This window comes from Thermobia domestica, chromosome 17, assembly GCF_964235325.1.
Source record: "Thermobia domestica chromosome 17, izTheDome1.hap1.1, whole genome shotgun sequence".
Classification (NCBI taxonomy): Eukaryota; Metazoa; Arthropoda; class Insecta; order Zygentoma; family Lepismatidae; genus Thermobia; species Thermobia domestica.
This window is the reverse complement of record NC_137470.1, coordinates 152,480,452-152,498,056: the sequence shown is the minus strand read 5'-3', so window position 1 is coordinate 152,498,056 and position 17,605 is coordinate 152,480,452. Positions and strand designations below refer to the sequence as shown.

The 17,605-nt window shown below is 36.8% G+C and overlaps 1 protein-coding gene across 10 annotated transcripts in view; it reads left to right on the top strand.

The window, feature by feature from the left end:
• The first annotated feature begins 205 nt into the window (after positions 1 to 205).
• The window catches only part of LOC145674424 (uncharacterized), a 138,871-nt gene continuing 121,471 nt past the window's right edge, over positions 206 to 17,605 (top strand). For 4 of the 10 annotated variants that reach the window (XM_081744470.1, XM_081744464.1, XM_081744469.1 and 1 more), the window contains exon 1: positions 467 to 1,364. The gene's annotated coding sequence lies outside the window, so the exon portion shown is untranslated. Of the gene's footprint in view, positions 361 to 466; positions 1,365 to 17,605 lie in introns of those variants that run through there. The other 6 variants (XM_081744466.1, XM_081744463.1, XM_081744462.1 and 3 more) reach the window with 5 other exon arrangements.

Below are 17,605 nucleotides of genomic sequence, written 5' to 3'. Positions count from 1 at the left end.
GGCTTGCAGTGTTTTGTCAGCTAGCAACACTTACTTCAGCTTGGTATTTTGAATCATCCATTGGCGGCACCGCGACATGGCATGTTGCAGGAAATAGTTCCTTTATTATCGTGTAAAATTTAAATATTGTTTAATAATATATAATAAATACAAATTAGTAAATGATTTAATAAGAATATAAAAATAGGAAAGCCAATTACTAATCAGAAAATAGGACATTTCAAAAAATAAAGGATTTATTATGATGACGTTGCACTTTCAGGAACGGCCCCCTTGTGCACTTGCGCAGGCTCTCATCGACTATCTTCGATCGCCATTTTCGTCAACAACGCCCTCACACGAGTAAACTGGAGTTAAAAGGTATGGAATATTTGTATAATTGTTATTACCAAATTTTAGGTTCTACATATCGACTTATTAATATCCCATAGCTTATTGTGTAATTAGATACAAGTTTCTGGGTGTTAGCGTGTTGTGTATCTTGTAAAGAAAGTGATTATCTACCGAGCCAAACGATCACCACTTTCGTAGCGACTCCATATTGATGACAGCGCCAATAGTGCCAATTTTGTGAAATTTTTGCTTTTAATGCCCCCTGTATCCGAACTCTGAAAGTAAGAAATAGTATACGAAATGTGCCGATAGATTGCGTTTTGTCGTGACATAAAAGTAACAATGCGAAATCATCATTGTTATTGCAATTCTACCCGAACCATTTTACGTTGAGATTGGATGTTGCAGGCAGGACTATGATAAAATTGCTTCCTAGCTCTCGTGAGTGTTAAAATACTTCGTTTCAAAGGCTGTCCTATATTCGTTCCAAGGGGGCGCTGTACGTGTCTCCAAATTTGAACATGGTTCCAAGGAGCAACGGAGCTACAACCCTGAAAATGACATGTTGTTGTGCTGGAAATGGGAACACCTCAAACTGCATAAATGGTACCAATTGGTACAATAAGTACGACGCAATGGCCGTTGGAAGCAGTGGTAAATCTCAAAATGGCTGCCCTAATGCTCTTCAAAGCCAAACATGATAGTGGTTTTAGTTATCTTTTAAAGTGATTTCATGAAATATTTTCGTAACTGATTGTCATTATGTACAAAGGGAATATCAAGGTATGAGATTCACAACGGACGCTCTGACAGAAGTGAAGTTTTGTTACGATTTTTAGTGTTAGTGGTCAAAGTTTCTGTGAGCATTGTGAGTTCTATTTTCAGTGTTGAAGATGCTTTGACGAGATATATCGAGTGCAGAAGAGGCTTTGAAGTCATATTCTTCATGTGTTATTAAAGTGAAAGTGTTGTCATACATGCACAAAGTGCTAAGAATTTTACAAACGGAGTTTCGGAAGGAAGGTGTAAAGGTACTATGTTAAACAGTGTGTTTGCCTTTGTATAAAAGACCTTGGGTACAAGGGCTCAACGTTTTCTTTATTTTTTTACACTTCTGTAATGTTGTAGTTGAATTTTGCTGTGTACCCTTGTAGAAGAAAACTGTAGAACAAGGGCTTATCATTTTGTGTTGTGATGGGTTTTTTTTTTTTTTTTTTTTTTAATTGTTGTCTCCAACACCCAAATGTACCGGTTAGGTAATGATTTACCAGTTATAATCGGATTTCCTTTATTTAATGATCTGTGTTGATTTGTGCTATTTTCTAAGTTTTCATACGTACATTAAATTTTACACAAATTATTTACACTTTCTTTAATTGAACCAGCATTTTGAACATCGAATTTGAGAAAAACAAAACTTTGAGATTTGATCTAAATACACTTTATTTCCAAGTTCACAATGATTTATAGCACAGAACACTACAGAGATTGGGAAGATCCATTCATCACTCGAAAATAATGAAGCAGGGCAATGCTTTTTGAAGCTTTTATATTGCTTTCGACGGGGCAAAAGAAGTTCCAGTATTAATGATGCAGTTAGATACTTGCTTAGCACTCTAAACAACTGATGTGTAGCCTATGTGCTTTCCTTAATGAAATGGCAATGTTTTATTAGTATATTTTCCAGGGAAAAACATATGAAAGTACATTTGAGCAATCACCTCGGGATCGTAATAAGGGACACTGTGACTTCCGTAGAGAGCTCACCTCTAGTGCTAGGGATCCCTGGTTTAACCCAAGACCTAGTGAGTTTCTTACGGGCAACATCGTATGCATGGGTTTTCTCAGGCTTCTCTCGTTTCCTCCCACTTATTTTATCATTCATTTTCTTTAATCATCTGTCTTTAACGGAAAGACTATAATCATATGATGTAGAATTTAAAATTTTATTTGCTTTTTTATTTTATTTTATTTATTTATTTATTTTTGTTCGGGTTCGTAGTAATGATATGCTTTATATTCTGATTAGTGTTCTACTGCCAAGATAGGTTAGACGGCCAAGATGATTCATTGTATATACTAGTTGAAATGCCAAATTTTTTAGGAAAGGGTAGGATATGTTTATGGAAAATATTTGAATCCACGGTTATAGTTAAGGAGCCGTACTTTCCATTTAGGGAAGGACGAGAAACGCCATACTTTCAGGAATTATTCATTAACTATCTAGGATGTTAAAAAGTAGGTAATAGAATGAGTTCTTGCCCTTGTGCTTAGGGTGTTTAGGTAGTGCAACAGTAAGATGTATCCTCGTGCACGGGAGATGAGAAGTAGCTGTTCTTAACTATTACCGAATCCACTTTCCCCCTTAGTATATGCATTTTGATGGAAGCGTAATTATACTAACCGATAAAATACTTTATTTTGGGCAGGGTTGGCAAAAACCATGGTTTTTATTAAAAAAACTGTTTTTTTTTTTTTTTTTTTTTTTTTTTTTTTTTTTTTTTTGTTTAAGCCAGGTTTTTATGGTTTAAATAATTTGCTCTATATATTCATATCATATATGGACAGAAATAAGTTTGTTTCGCCTTGATGCTATTATGCAACAACCGGGTTATGCTGGAAGGGGTCACATAAGCTTAAAGCGGAAAAAAAAACCGCTTCTCGAGTTACATCCGAGAGAAATTGTCCTCCATTTGAACTCGGAACCAGGATTAATTGGCCACAAATGCGGTACGTCTGCCGACTCACTCACGAAGGAATCCTGATAAAAAAAAAAAAAAAAAACGTTGTACTGATCTTTTCATCTTCTTAATATAACTGTCAAGAGTCATTTCAGAAGGACAAAAAGATAAACAGTTGCACAAGTGAAACCATTACACAGAATTACATATGAACAATTTCAAAGTACTACGGAATACAGAAAAACTAATTTAGTTCGAGTTAGTTAACAACGACTTTTATTGGTCCAAATTAAAGAAATACACCGACTTAATCTACATATCAATAAGAAAAGTGAGTAAAGATACGAATTATTTGAGTCCATTTTGGCTCAGACTCATTTATACATAAATAGATACCAAAGATACTTATTTCACTAAATGCCTCTCGTGGGGTCTGTATGACCCCCCCCACACACACACACACAAAAAGTACGGCATTTTCAATGCATTTTATCAATAGTAAACATTGAAGCGAAGCAATATTTAGAATTTTTCTTCGATTGCAATTACATGACAATAACAAGTACAAAAAATCACATAATAAACATTTATAAACTTATAAGAAAAAAGTTGCTTTTGTAGTATAATCTTTTTGAGTAATGAATGGAGAATTTAGGTCTGAATATAATACGAATAATATACGGTAGTGAAACGTGATAACACACAAATGTGTGTTCATCGAGATTTTACAAACACTTACACTTTTACGAACATTTTTTTGTTTTTTGGTTTAAACCTTTTTTAAACAGCTGGTTTAAACCAGCCAACCCTGATTTTGGGCATGAATTTTAAACTTCCCTATCTGCTTTTCATACTCCTTTAATCAATGTGATATGGCTAAAAGCCCTTCAGGTAGATACTAACCATGTTCCAAAGTTTATTTCGGGTTAAAGAACAAATGATATATAACATAGTCAGGGCGGGAGCAAAGCAGGGAGGCCCGAGCTGTAGCGTGAAAGTACGTCCGTAAAGAGCAGGCTCGTCAGATATGGTGGGTATACGCATAAAAGAGGTCGTTTACAATGGCTCACTGTAAGTCAATACCGGGTCCGGAGCCGTCGATGGATTTGGGGGAGAGACGAAATGCCATCCTTTATTTGAAACTGGTATGCCGTACTGTGATCGATCACCAACAACAGACAACATGGATTACAGTGTGGCGAACAGGTTTCCTCTCCCCTTTGGAATTTTCGAAAATGCTTTGCCTTACGTCCACTTCTTTATCCTGAGGAGTCTACTTAAGAGTTTCATCTGCCTAGCTTGAGGGCTTGTGAAATACTCTGTTCTGCAATAAGCCTGAATTCCACGCTCCCTTTAGGATGCAATGTTTAATCAATTTGATGATTGAAACCGAATTCATGGTAGGTAGTAAGTGTGGTTCAAGATTCTGTTCGAAAGTTTTCAGTTTCTCTTAATGTGATCTCAAACAATAGATAACGTTATTTTGAGTGCGTAGAAAAAAGAAGGAAAGAAAATGCTTTTCAAACTGGTATTTTCATAAACGCTTATGTTTTAATAAAGATATTATATGCCAGATTTCATCTTAACTTTATGCATTTCATGTGGCGCCTGATGTGAGCAAAACATTTGAACGATGACATTTAGTATCTCCCTCAAATCCATCGAGGCTCCGGAGCTGGTACTATGACTAATAGTGAACCGTTGTTAACGATCTCGTTTGTCTGTATATACGCCGTTGCTGACGCGCCTGCTCAATACGGACGCACCCCTTCCCTACCAATCGGCCCCCCAGCTGAGATTCTGCTCTGACTCGATTAGATAACGTTCGTGCTTCTTAGTGGTCAATTTTAGTGGCCATTTGGGTCGTTATTTTATCACTATAGATTTTATGTGATACTTCCGCACTATTTATACTCATCACAGTTACAAATTACGAACTGTAATCACTACCAAGTGATTTTAAGGAGAAATTAAATAATACCCCGTTTGAATCCCTTTAGCATACGCACTTTAAAAAACAGGGTTTACGAAAACGGCTAACACACGATTTCCACTATTTTTATTCGAAAGGTATATTCCGATTTTCACATGTTCAATAAAAGTGAATCGGCGCATATGGTGCTTTGTCAATAAAGAAAGGGAGATATAGATGTTGTAGATATGACCCCTCAGTCCTTTATCCTGAGGAGGATAATTTTCAAGAAGGCTGAAATACGTATTTTCTTATTTTAAATTAGTAATTTATATTTTCACAACTTCAATGTAAGCAAATCTTTGCATTGGGCTGTTTCTCACCCAAGGGAGGGAAATTTGAAGATAATAGTGACTCCCCTCCTGCGCCTTATTAGCTGAGTTTTTCAAAATTTTAAATCTTTTAGAAATCACCTCCTTTCCCCTGCCCCCGTAGAAGCATATTCTTTTTAAACAGCTGAAACATGTGTTCCATCGTATTTATTTTAGGAGTTTTTGTATATGGATTTTAACGTTTCCAACTTAAATCCCTACCTCGGCACGGTGAACGAATAAAGTGGAATTTGAATATTCTGGAAATTGTCTCCTTTTTTGGCAATTTTTGACTGTACCCCCTTTTTCCTTCCCTTCTATGTCAAATTCAAACACACTCATTATTATTATTATTTTAAATTAGAAGTCCAAATACCAAATTTTATTCCTCTAACCTTCAAAGTTTCTAAATAATGAACTCTTAGTAACAATAATTGTCCCCCCCCCCTCATATCTTCCTTTCTAGGTCTAATTTTATTTTTTTTTTAAGAAAATACTATTGTTTGAACTACTCTTCCGTTTTTACTTGCTGTGCTTGCACGAGTGAATAGTTCAGTAGAGTGTGGGACATGTAGCGAGTGATACTGCTAATATTTCAAGAACCTTTAGGCTCCTGGGCTGATTGTAGTGCATATATGTTCCTCTGGCAGATTGCTTGTTGATCACGCTTTTGTTTCTTGTTTTTGTAGTTTTCATATTGAAATAGAACACAATTACAATTCTCATCTTTCATAGGATGTTTAAAATTTAACTTTTAAATTTTGTAAGGCTGTCAGCTAAAATGTCTATATTAGTGTTTTTCTGTTCGCTACGTTTATTTAAGAGTAGTTTATTGCAGTCTAATTTGCTATTCAGGATCCTAATCCTAACTATATATAAACCTACATGAACTGACATAAACTAAAGTGGTACTTCTGGTTGACATGGAAAGTTGAAATTTGTCATGATTGTAGCTTTCCGGGACTAACCGACAGGAAGATTACCAAAAGCGAATATTTTTAATTTTTAGGGAGTCTATACGGGGAAAAGGATTACAGTATTTTCTGTTATTTAAATGGGTCTTTTTTTTTTCTTACTTACAATTTCATGTTTTAGGTCTTGTAATTGGAATAAAAACTTGAAATGTGGTATGCTAGTACGTTTTCGTTAGCATTACCTAACACTATCAGTAGAAATAAAAATTTCCAACTTTTGAGTGGTTTTATGGGGAACTGAAAAATCTTTCCCATGTTATTTATATGAGACGCCTTCCACACCCCTAAATGTTTAAACACTTCCGGTAGGATTAGAATGATGAAATTTGGCATGATTGTAGCCTTCCGGAACTAACCTACAGGAAAATTGCCAAAAGTGAATATTTTAAATTTTTAGGGGATCTAAAGGAAGATGAAGAAATCCCCATGTTATTTAAATAGGCATTTTCGTGGGATACAAAGTCATATCTTTTGGATAGTTGAAACAGGAGAAGAAACTTGAAATCCGATAGAATTGTTAAAGAGGTGTGAGGCGTGGGGAGTAAAGGCAGGAGAATTGGGGCGCAGTCTCTAGCTGGGCAAATTCAGGAAATATGAAAAGCAAATGCACGAGATTCACTGTCGAAGTAAAGACCGATGCCTAAGGGAGGCGAGGCCATAGGCCGAGCAAACCTAGGGAACTGGGGGCCCCGAGCTAGCCAAAGGCCAGTTTTTGTATTCTATTAGCCTTTTATGTAATATATTAGAAATGGAAAACTTACGACTGGGCAATAAAACAATCCCGAGTCTCGGGTACCATGGTCTCTCAAGTGATAGAGCGCTCATCTCTGGTACGAGGAGACCCTCGTTGGAACTCAAGCTGTACGACTGTGGTCGACAACATTGTATCCCATTGCGCTTAGTATTTACCTTCTCCGGAACTGGTTCTATGACTTAACGTCGAGCTGTTGTAAACGACCTCGTTTATGTTTGTACCCACCATTGCTGACGGGCCAGCTCCCTACGGGCGCGTCTTCTTGCTACCGCTCGGTCTCCCTCCTGCTGCGCTCCTTCCTCACTCGGTTTGATAACATTCATACCCAGCACAAGTGTCTTCGTGTATTATGCCACACTATTTATACTCATCACGATTCCAAATAACAAAACTATAATCACTACTACTAAGGGAGCCAGGGTTACTGGAATTCTCGATTTTCAGCTTCCTCTTTTAACTCCCAATACTTGCTCCTATCTTTCAAATCGTCGGTCAGCTGTGTTCTTTCTATTCCTCGCTTCCCTATGGCGGTGTGAAGAAGACATGATGTGTCCAATCCAATTGGCTTTTCTACGAAGGATGGTGGAGAATCTAAACAATACCCGATCGTGTCCGTGGGCTTTGTGTTCTTCCGTTTCCTCCCACGTTCTCATTCCATGCATTCTTCCATCATTCATTTGCTTTCATTATCGTCTCCCTTAAATTGCAAAAAAAAAAAAAAAAATCCTCATTGGTCCCAGGACCTGCCGTAAGGCAGAATAAATAATAATAATAATGTAGTGATAGCAGTTTAATGCAAGTTTAAATCAAAGGCCTAATTTCGTATAGATTAAATTCCACTGATTATTTTCATAATCATTCACTATAATTAATCATCCGTATCGTTTAGATTACTGAGCAGAATCGTAGGACGGTTAAACTAGGAATTTCACTTCATTTCGAACCTTGGGTCTTGTGACCCCGCATAGCGTGCGGGCCTTCGGTGCGAGCGGTCCCTGGTTCGATTCCTGGTGGAGCCACTTGGTCGAAAAAGTGTAAAAACACTTTTTCAGGCCAGCCACCCTGAATAAGTTTTTCCTGGGTTTTCCTCATTCACACCAGGCAAATGCCGAGATGGTACCTAAGTTATAGGTCACAGGCCGCTTTCTTCCTTCCCTTTCCCCTTATAGTGTGCTCGCCGAGGGACGTCATTCCCTCAAAACGTGACGGGCTGTGTTGGCAAAAACCATGGTTTCTATTGAAAAAAAAAACAAAAAAACCCGGTTTTTTGGTTTAAACCAGTTTTTTTTTTTTTTTTTTTTTTTTTTTTTTTTTTTTTTTTTTTTGTTTAAATAATTTGCTCTATGTATTTATATCACATATGGACAGAAATAAGTTTGTTTCGCCTTGGTGTTATTATGCAACAACCGGGTTATGTTGGAAGGGGTTACATAAAGCTTAAAGCGGAATCCAACCGCTTCTCGGCTTACATCCGAGGGAAATTTTCCTTCATTTGGACTCGAAATCGGGACTAATTGACCACAACTGCGATACGTCTACCGACTCACTCACGAAGGACTCCTGATAAAAATACGTTGTACTGATCTTTACATACTTGTTAATATAATCGTCAAAAGTCATTTCAGAAGGACAAAAAGATAAATAGTTGAACAAGTGAAACCATTATACAGATTTACATATGGACAATTTCAAAATACTGCAGAGTACAGAAGAACTAATTTAGTCCAAGTTAGTACACTACGACTTCTATTAGTCCAAGTTAAAGAAATACAACGACTTAATTGGCGTATCAGTACGAAAAGAGAATAAAGATATGAATTATTTGAGTCCCCTTTGACCCATTTATACATAAATAGATATCAAAGATACTTCTGATTTCAATAAATGCCTCTCGTGTGGTTTGTATACCCCCCTCCCAAAGTACGGTATTTCGGTGTATTTTTTCAATAGTAAACATTATTAGGACGAAACAATATTTAGAATTTTTCTTTGATTGCAACTGCATAATAATAATAATAAACAATAAAAAAAATTACATAAGAAACATTCGTGAACTTAAAAAAATAAAAGTTGCTTTTCTAGTATAATCTCTTTGAGTAATGAATGGGGAATTTAGGTCTGAATATACTACGAATAATATACGGGAGTGAAACGTGATAACCTACAAATGTGTGTCCATCAAGATTTTACGAACATTTTTCGCTTTTTGGTTTAAACCAGTTGTTTTTTTTTTTTTTTTAAACTAGCTGGTTTAAATCAGGGTTTAAACCAGTCAACCCTGGTGACGGGCTAAATAGCCTAAGATGCCGAAAGCCCAGAAATCTAAATGCTAAACCTGGGTCTCCGATTTATCCTACTGAAGCGGTATCCAGTATGCTACTTCCGCTCTCTAAGCAACCATACAATTTATTACTGTTCAAATCGGCGTTCAGCCACCCCATAGTTAGTGCATCGGCATGGTTGACCGAAGACCCGGGTTCGATTTCCTTGCAAAATTAATTATGTAGATTTTTTTAAATAGCATTTAAATTAAATCTATTGTGCTTAAAACTGAAGTAAAATGCAGTACCTCTGGCCATTCTGAGAAGGGCACAGTGGCTCAGTTGTAGAGCGCTTATCTCTTGTGTGTAGGGTCCCTGATTTAATCCTCGGCCAAGTAAGTTTGTGGTGGATAACATGGCGTCCTTTGTTTTTCTCGGGATACTCCCGTTAGCAGTTTAAAGCAAAATTTAAATCAAAGCCCAAATGTTGTATAGATTGTTTCATTGGCCAAGAGTTTCAACAATATACTAATTTACTCATTCTATATTGTAAAGACATTCATGGAGAAAGCTTCAATGCATTTAACATTCAATATTCACAATTTTCAGCTCAGAATTGTACACATTGTGATAGTACTTAACTCGAACACTGTTAATAAAAAAATAAACTTAAAAAATATATCTAACAAGAAAATTAGGAAAATCAAAGACGGACCAAAGGTTGCGATCTTGGCTAATAATTTGTTTTTGGATCAGGAGCCACGAAATTTTTGAACGCCCCTGAAATCGAGTTTTGGTATCTTCTACGGAATCAGCACATCATACTGACTTAAATGATAGTTTAGGTTTGGCTACTCTATATGTAGTTCTCCAGGTATAAGGCCTAAAAGAAAATTTTTGATTTCTCTTGATATGGACTTTCTGGTGGAGAAACACCGTGTGCGTGGATTTTCTCGGGGTTCTCCCTTTTCCTCCCACTTTCTTCATTTCACTCATCTCTCATCATCACCGTCTCCTTTAGCCTAACCGGCATAACCGTGCGACGTAAAACTTAAAGATTTCTTTTTTTGATTTCTCTTGATCCCAAAAAATGTCATTCTTGATTAGAAAATTAATTTTTTTGTTTCAGAACGCAGTCTACGTATTGTAGAAAGCTTATTATTAGTATTAGTTATCGTGAGTGAGATTTTTCGTGGGTTTTCGTCAGTTATAAAAGATAAAGATTTGGATTTCTGGGCTTTCAGTATCTAAGGCCATTTAGCCCTTCACGTTTTGAGGGATGACGTCCCTCGGCGAGCACACTATCCGGGGAAAGGGAAGGAAGCAGTCTGTTACCTATAAGTTAGGTACCACCCCGGCATTTGCCTGGTGTAAATGAGGAAAACCTCATTTAGGGTGGGTGGCCTGAAAAAGCGTTTTACACTTACTCGACCGAGTGCCCCCACCGTAATAGATAAATAGCGGGGTGGTACTTAAATACCGATTCCAGACCGCTACCTTCCTTCCCAGTATACTGTGCTCCGCAAGGAAGTTCATCCCTCACACGTTACTTGTTTAAGGGCCATAGATTAGTATTTCAAACTACGAAAGTGCCTTAGATATGTTGTCGTTATCTCGGTCACTCTCCCTGTAGATAATTTAAAATATAATGTGTATAGTAATGCCTGCTCTTCACACGGAGAGATTAAATTTATACAAAATACAGTAATCCTTTTCCCCGTAAGATTTCAATGAAAGCATAATGATAAAAATGCAGGATATTATCCCCCATATTCACTTGATACTGACTCTGGCTCACGTGGGAGTGATTACGATTTATTTATAACTGTCATGAAGTCAGGAGTACAAATTCAGTGTGGACGTATGGAACGGTTAACACTACAGTGCATAAAACACGAACTAACTTGGGCTGGGTGGCCACTAAAACGCACACAAATGCTACCTAACCGAATCATGGTAAGAGCGCAGCAGATGTCCCCAAGCGGTAACAAAGGGGTGCGTCTGCAGGAAACAGGCGCGTCAGCGATGGTGGGTATACGCAAAAACGAGGTAGTTTAGAACGGCTCAATATGTCACAGGATGGCTCAATATCTCCGGAGCCGTCGATGGATTTGGGGGAGATACTCAATGCCATCCTAAAAATGCTTCGAAGTGTGCGAGTGACCTGATAGATTTACTTTTTCGAACACAACAACATCTGTATCAGAGTTAATAGTTACTTACCTCACACGCTAGAGGTTTATTATGAATATTTCTCCATCCGTTAATGGTCATGCCGTTAATCACTAGTAGGAGTGATTAAATCAACAACAAAGAAATCGGGTGATTTTTTTTTTTTTTTTTTCGACCCTGACTCTCAACCCACTCGTACGTTTTTCCAGTCTTTGTATGTAATTAAATTAGCGCCTATATAGATCGGAAGAAGCTTAAAGGACTTTTTTCTCAACCACTGCTTCTTTTCACGCCCCCAACCTTCGGTTAGTCTTCGCGAGCATGTAAGCTGTCACCGCTCTCAGTGATGCCGTACCTCTGTTCCACTTGTGCAGATAAAGCCCGGCAGAAATAAGGAAAGAGCTCTCCTTATTTTTAGTTAACAACAAAAATAAAGATGATTTCAATTAGAAAAAAGGAAAGGAGGAAGGGAGTTGAGGCAACATTGGTTTTCACCCAGAAGGTATCATAAATCTCTACCACGTGGCGCGAAGACTTAGTAGGGAAAGTTGGTTTTTAGAATTCCTGGAGAAAAGGCTCTTTATGTATGTCCCAGAGTATAGAAGAGCCGATGTGATATGAAATCGATTGTTCCCTCCATTTATAATATGTCACAGTAGTATTTCCTTAAAGGGTCGTTTCAATATTTCTGTTAAGTGAATAACTGTCGGGATTTGCGTGGTTAAAAAAATAGAATTTGATCTGAGTTTTTAAAATTATTTATTTTAAGAAGTTGGAGATGGGTTGCTCAAATAACTCACTGTCAGACTGATCAAATTGACGAAGTTGGTCTGTTAATATTTTATTATTCACTCCATCAGAGGTTTTCGCAAAATGTGTGGAAAGAACTTCGATTTGTCCTCTGCATGATCTACTATGCTTGCTATGGAGTATTTAATAACGCTGACATTTGTGATTGTCGCCCTGTTTCGACGAATCCATCCTGGAATTCTGAAATTGAAAATTTTGTATGGTTTTCATACGTTGATAAAGAATAGATTCATATACCTTTGAAAAAGTACTTAATATCAATACGGCCATTTAATTCTTAATATCATTACCATTATTAGCCTTAGGAATAGGCTAGGCTTTTATTATTTTTCATTAACTGAGGAATTTAAACGTTACAATTGCCAGAATAAGTTCAATATAGTAGGAAGGGATAGTAAGAATTGTTCTTCATATCCCTTTCTTAATACGAAATACGGCCATGTCTTATTGTTGACTTTTCTTTTTCTCATTTTAATGTCTGGCATCCATTAGTTTGACCAGTTTCTCGTATGATTTGTTCCTATCACTACTATTAATCTCAAGAATTTCTGTTATCTCAGTTTGGTCGTAAATAAGGAAAAAGGGAAATTGTGGTCATCTCATTATTCCTCGTGTCATGGTTGTTGCATCATTTCGTTATAAGTAAGATGTCAGGTATCCTTTAAGAAAAGCCCTTTGCTGAGGGCGGGCGGGGGGTGCAGTTCTTGCATTTGCCACGAAGTTATGTGCTGTTCTAGTGTATTTAATTTCAATTCGTAGCCTTTTAAATTTTGATAATTGTAACCTATAATATTCTTTTATTGTCTTGTGACAGTTTTAGTTTGTTTTGCAATTATATCCATTATAACCAAAATTGATACTTTCTTACTGACATCTGCTTTCTTATGGCTCAAAAAGAACTTGAGGGAAAAGTTTTTTACATTTAAGCACGAAGCTAAATAGGCAAGTCTCTTGACGTATCTTCTTAAGGATGAAAAAGACCTTGAGGAATCAGTTTTCTTTAAGGGTCTTCATCCCGGCGAAATTAAAATACCGCTAATTTTACAGTAATTACGTGATATCTTCAAATAGATAAAAGATAATCGAAATGTGGAACAAGAGCGCCCTAGACAATATTATTTTACATGAGAAACTGCTATCACGTCTCACTTATCTGCTTTCGATTTCGAGCCATTTTGAAAATTGGCATTTATTTTCGCGTTTCTAAACAGCTGAAAACGGAAAGCCACTAGGTGACTTGTGATAACGGTACCTCACGCAAAATAATATTGTCTAGGGCGCTCTTGTTCCATATTTCAATTATCTTTTATCTATTTGAAGATATTACATAATTACTGTAAAATTAGCGGTATTTTAATTTCGCCGGGATGAAGACTCTTAAACACCAGCCTATATTAAAACACAAAAGATTATACGCAATATTTGTCAAAAATATATTACAACATTTTCTTATTGGTGTTTCAACTTCAGAATAACAGCTAAGAAATGTCCAGTCAGTTTGCTGAATTTCAAAACTAAATTGCCTAAAGTTTCTAAACTTGCATCTTAAGTACATATAAAACTAGGAATGCAATGGATGTACCCGATTGCAATGAAATGAGCTGAGCGAGCTTAAACTACGTAATCATTCCTGGCCATTATGCAATAATAAATTCCATTTTTAATTGTTGACAAAAAAATCGCGTGAAAACTTTTTCCCCATGTTAAGTCTATGCAAGCGTTTTTCGGTGATTATTCCTCGATGGTACATCGGATTTTTGATTTCGACCTATGTTGTCACTCAGCACGACATACTCTATCAGCGTGCTAAGTTTGGTTGAGATCGGCCAAACGGTCTAGGAGGAAGCGTTTTTCGGTGATTATTCCTCGATGGTACATCGGATTTTTGATTTCGACCTATGTTGTCACTCAGCACGACATACTCTATCAGCGTGCTAAGTTTGGTTGAGATCGGCCAAACGGTCTAGGAGGAGTTCGCGAACAACCAAACGGCTAACCCGAGTATAAGAGCTTCGCTTCGCTCAGCTCAGCTTCATGAACTGACATAAAATAAAGGGGTACTTCCGGTTGACGTGGAAAGTTGAAATTTGGCACGATTGTAGCTTTCCGGGACTGGCCGACAAAAAGATTGCCAAAAGTGAATATTTTTAATTTTTAGGGCGTCTAAAAGGGGATGAAGAATTTCCCCATGTTATTTAAATGGGTCTTTTTTTGGACTTACAATCTCATATTTTAGGTACTTGGAATTAGAATAAAAACTTGAAATTCGGTATACTTATACATTTTTGTTCGTATTACCTAGATAAATCAGTAAAAATAAAAAAATTCTAACTTTAGAGTGGTTTTATAGGGAACTGAAAAATCTTTCCCATGTTATTTATACGGGACGCCTTTTACACCCAAAATGTTTAGGCACTTCCGGCATGATTAGAGTGATGAAATTTGGCACGATTATAGCCTTCCGAGAGTAACCGACAGGAAAAATGCCAAAAGTTAATATTTTTAATTTTTAAAGAGCCTAGAGGGGGATGAAGAAATTTCCATGTTAATTAAATTGGCATTTTCGGGAGATACAAAATCATATCTCTCAAATAGGAAAAGAAACTTGAAAATTTGTAGAATTTATGAGTTTAAGAAGTGTGAGGCAATGGGCCGAGCAGTAGCGGGGGTTTGGGGGTAAAGTCCACAGCTAGCCAAATTCAGGAGAGATTAAGATTAAATGCACGAAATTCACTGTTGATACATAAGAGATACGAGGCCGTAGGCCAAACCATTTCGTCAACCATCATTCTGCAATTATGATATTTTTGTTGAAGTCTCGTCAGTTTCGATCAGTTTGGTGAGTTTTATACTAGAGGCAGACAGGTGGAAATAATTGTAGAAACTACACTACTATTCATACCTAGTATTTTAAATGTTTTACAGCTCTGTATACTAGGTCCGACACATACACTTGAATATGATTTCCTGCAATAATAAAAGCGGGCCTTAAATTTCATATATCGGTAATTGTAAATAGAGCAACGATTCCCAATTTTCTTTACCTGGTGCTCCTCTTCGCGAACTGTCTTCCTTGCCACTTGTTTCTGATCCCTTTTGTGTTTCAGATGAAACATTGAATTTTCAAATATGGTCACTAATATTAATAATAATAGCAGTAGGGTACAGACCGTATGCTTGTTTTCTCCGAGTTCTCCCATTTCGTTCCACTTTCATTGTTCCAACATTATCATCTCCCATGGCCTCAGTGCATAACGTGGGACGTTAAACACAAGAACGACAATACTTCTAGTCAAATATATATTTCTAGCAACATTTCTGCATACCATTGTAGGTTTTTTTCTTTACCAGCCTTACCCTTAATGGAACCACAATTCTTACTCAATAGTTAGTGTTTGTACGGTATTTAACACCTCTTTGTTACACCATTCGTAATATTTGTTATTATGAATGTAACTTATTAGCTTGCGCTCCCCAAGTTGGGAAGTAGCTACGTGACAACAAAATTGGTTACAGATATGCTTCAGTTAAATACGTATATGTAATTTGATAAAACAGAAAGAATGAAAAAGTGAATGATTGGACCAGGATTCAAACCCATGATCTCCGATATACCGTGCCGATGCGATAACCACTACTGGGAAGCAGGGTTGGCTGGTTTAAACCAGCTGGTTTTTTTTTTTTTTTAAAACTAACTGGTTTAAACAAAATAAAAAAAAACGAAAAATGCTTTAAATCGTGTAAACTTCATGGTGACGTCTCCACATATCAAACCATCTGCATTACGTTTATCTACTTTTCACTTTTTAATCAAGGGGTCCCGTGTTCAATTTTCTGTCGAACCACAACCCATCTTTAAAGTGTAAACCAAGTAGCGATTCGAGGTGTTCCTTTAAGCGAAAGTCTTCTCCGTGATAACTTTGGTATTTCATAAGGATGTTAAGCCTAAACATACGAAACGAAACGAAACCAAATTACATATTTCTACTTGCTTGAATGCCTGTTGTTTTATAAAGAAGCCAAAGTTGCTTAAATATGTTGATAGAAATTAGCAAAATGTATCAACTGCCTACGTAGCTTCCAACATCAGCTTGGATTCGACTTTGTTTAATTTTATTGAATGATACCTACATACCAAACTTGTAATTTAATACCTGTTTTAGCGTAGTGATTATGATACGTTGACCTTAAAATTTTACATACAAATACATTTAAAGTAATAACAGGATTTTCCCAATGGCTAAGGCGGGAGTTTCCCGATTTATATGTAAAACTATAATGTTTTTACTTGTGTAACTCTTATCTTTTTGTCCTTCTGAAATGACTCCTGACAATTATATTAAAAACTAGTTCTATGTAAAGACCAGTACAACGTATTTTATCAGGAGTGCTTCGTGAGTGAGTCGGCAATCGCATTTGTGACCAGTTAGTCCCAGTTTCGTGTCGAAATGGACAATTTCTCTTGGATGTAAGCCGAGAAGCGGTTTGGATTCCGCTTTAAGCTTATGTGACCCCTTCCAGCATAACCTTGTTGTTGCATAATAACACCAAGGTGAAACAAACTAATTTCTGTCCATATCTAATATAAATACATAGAGTAAATTATTTAAACCAAAAAAACCTGGTTTAAACCAAGAAAACCGGGTTTAAACCAAAAAAAAAAACTGGTTTTTTGTTTTTATCAATGAAAACCATGGTTTTTGCCATCCCTGCTGGGAAGCAGACTGGTAACGTATCTGCACGGCAAACGAAGATCCTAGGTTCGAATTTGCTCTTTGTGTGTTATTGAATTCTCACCTACAGAGGATCTACTGTGTAAAAATAAGTCTCAATCGGTTGTTTCCCCCTTTCATTGATATACATAAATAACCTAATTTGTTTTTATACTGAGGGCCGCGATGGCTTAGTGGTAGAGCGTTCACCTCTGGTGCATGGGCCCCGGGTTCAAACCCTGCTCCCGCCAAGTGAACTTTGTGGTGAACAAACACCGTGTGCTCGGGGTTCTCCCGTTTCCTTCCACTTTCTTCTTTCCACCATTTCATTTATTTTTCTTCATCACCGTCTCCTTTAGCCTAGGCGGCATAACCGTGGGACGTAAAACTCAAAAATTTCATTTCATTTTTGTTTTTATACTATGACAGATATAGTAAAACTGTACATGTGAAAGTTATCAATCCATCTGTATTGAGTTGTTTATGGGCAATATATTGTGGCTTTGGAAATATCTATACCGTGAGAGTTCATCCTGCATGACCTGTATATCAAAAAGCACACTGAATTAAAGGCCCGTTTATTCTTTGAAGCTCACGTTAATCTTAGGTCTCATTATTTATTTAT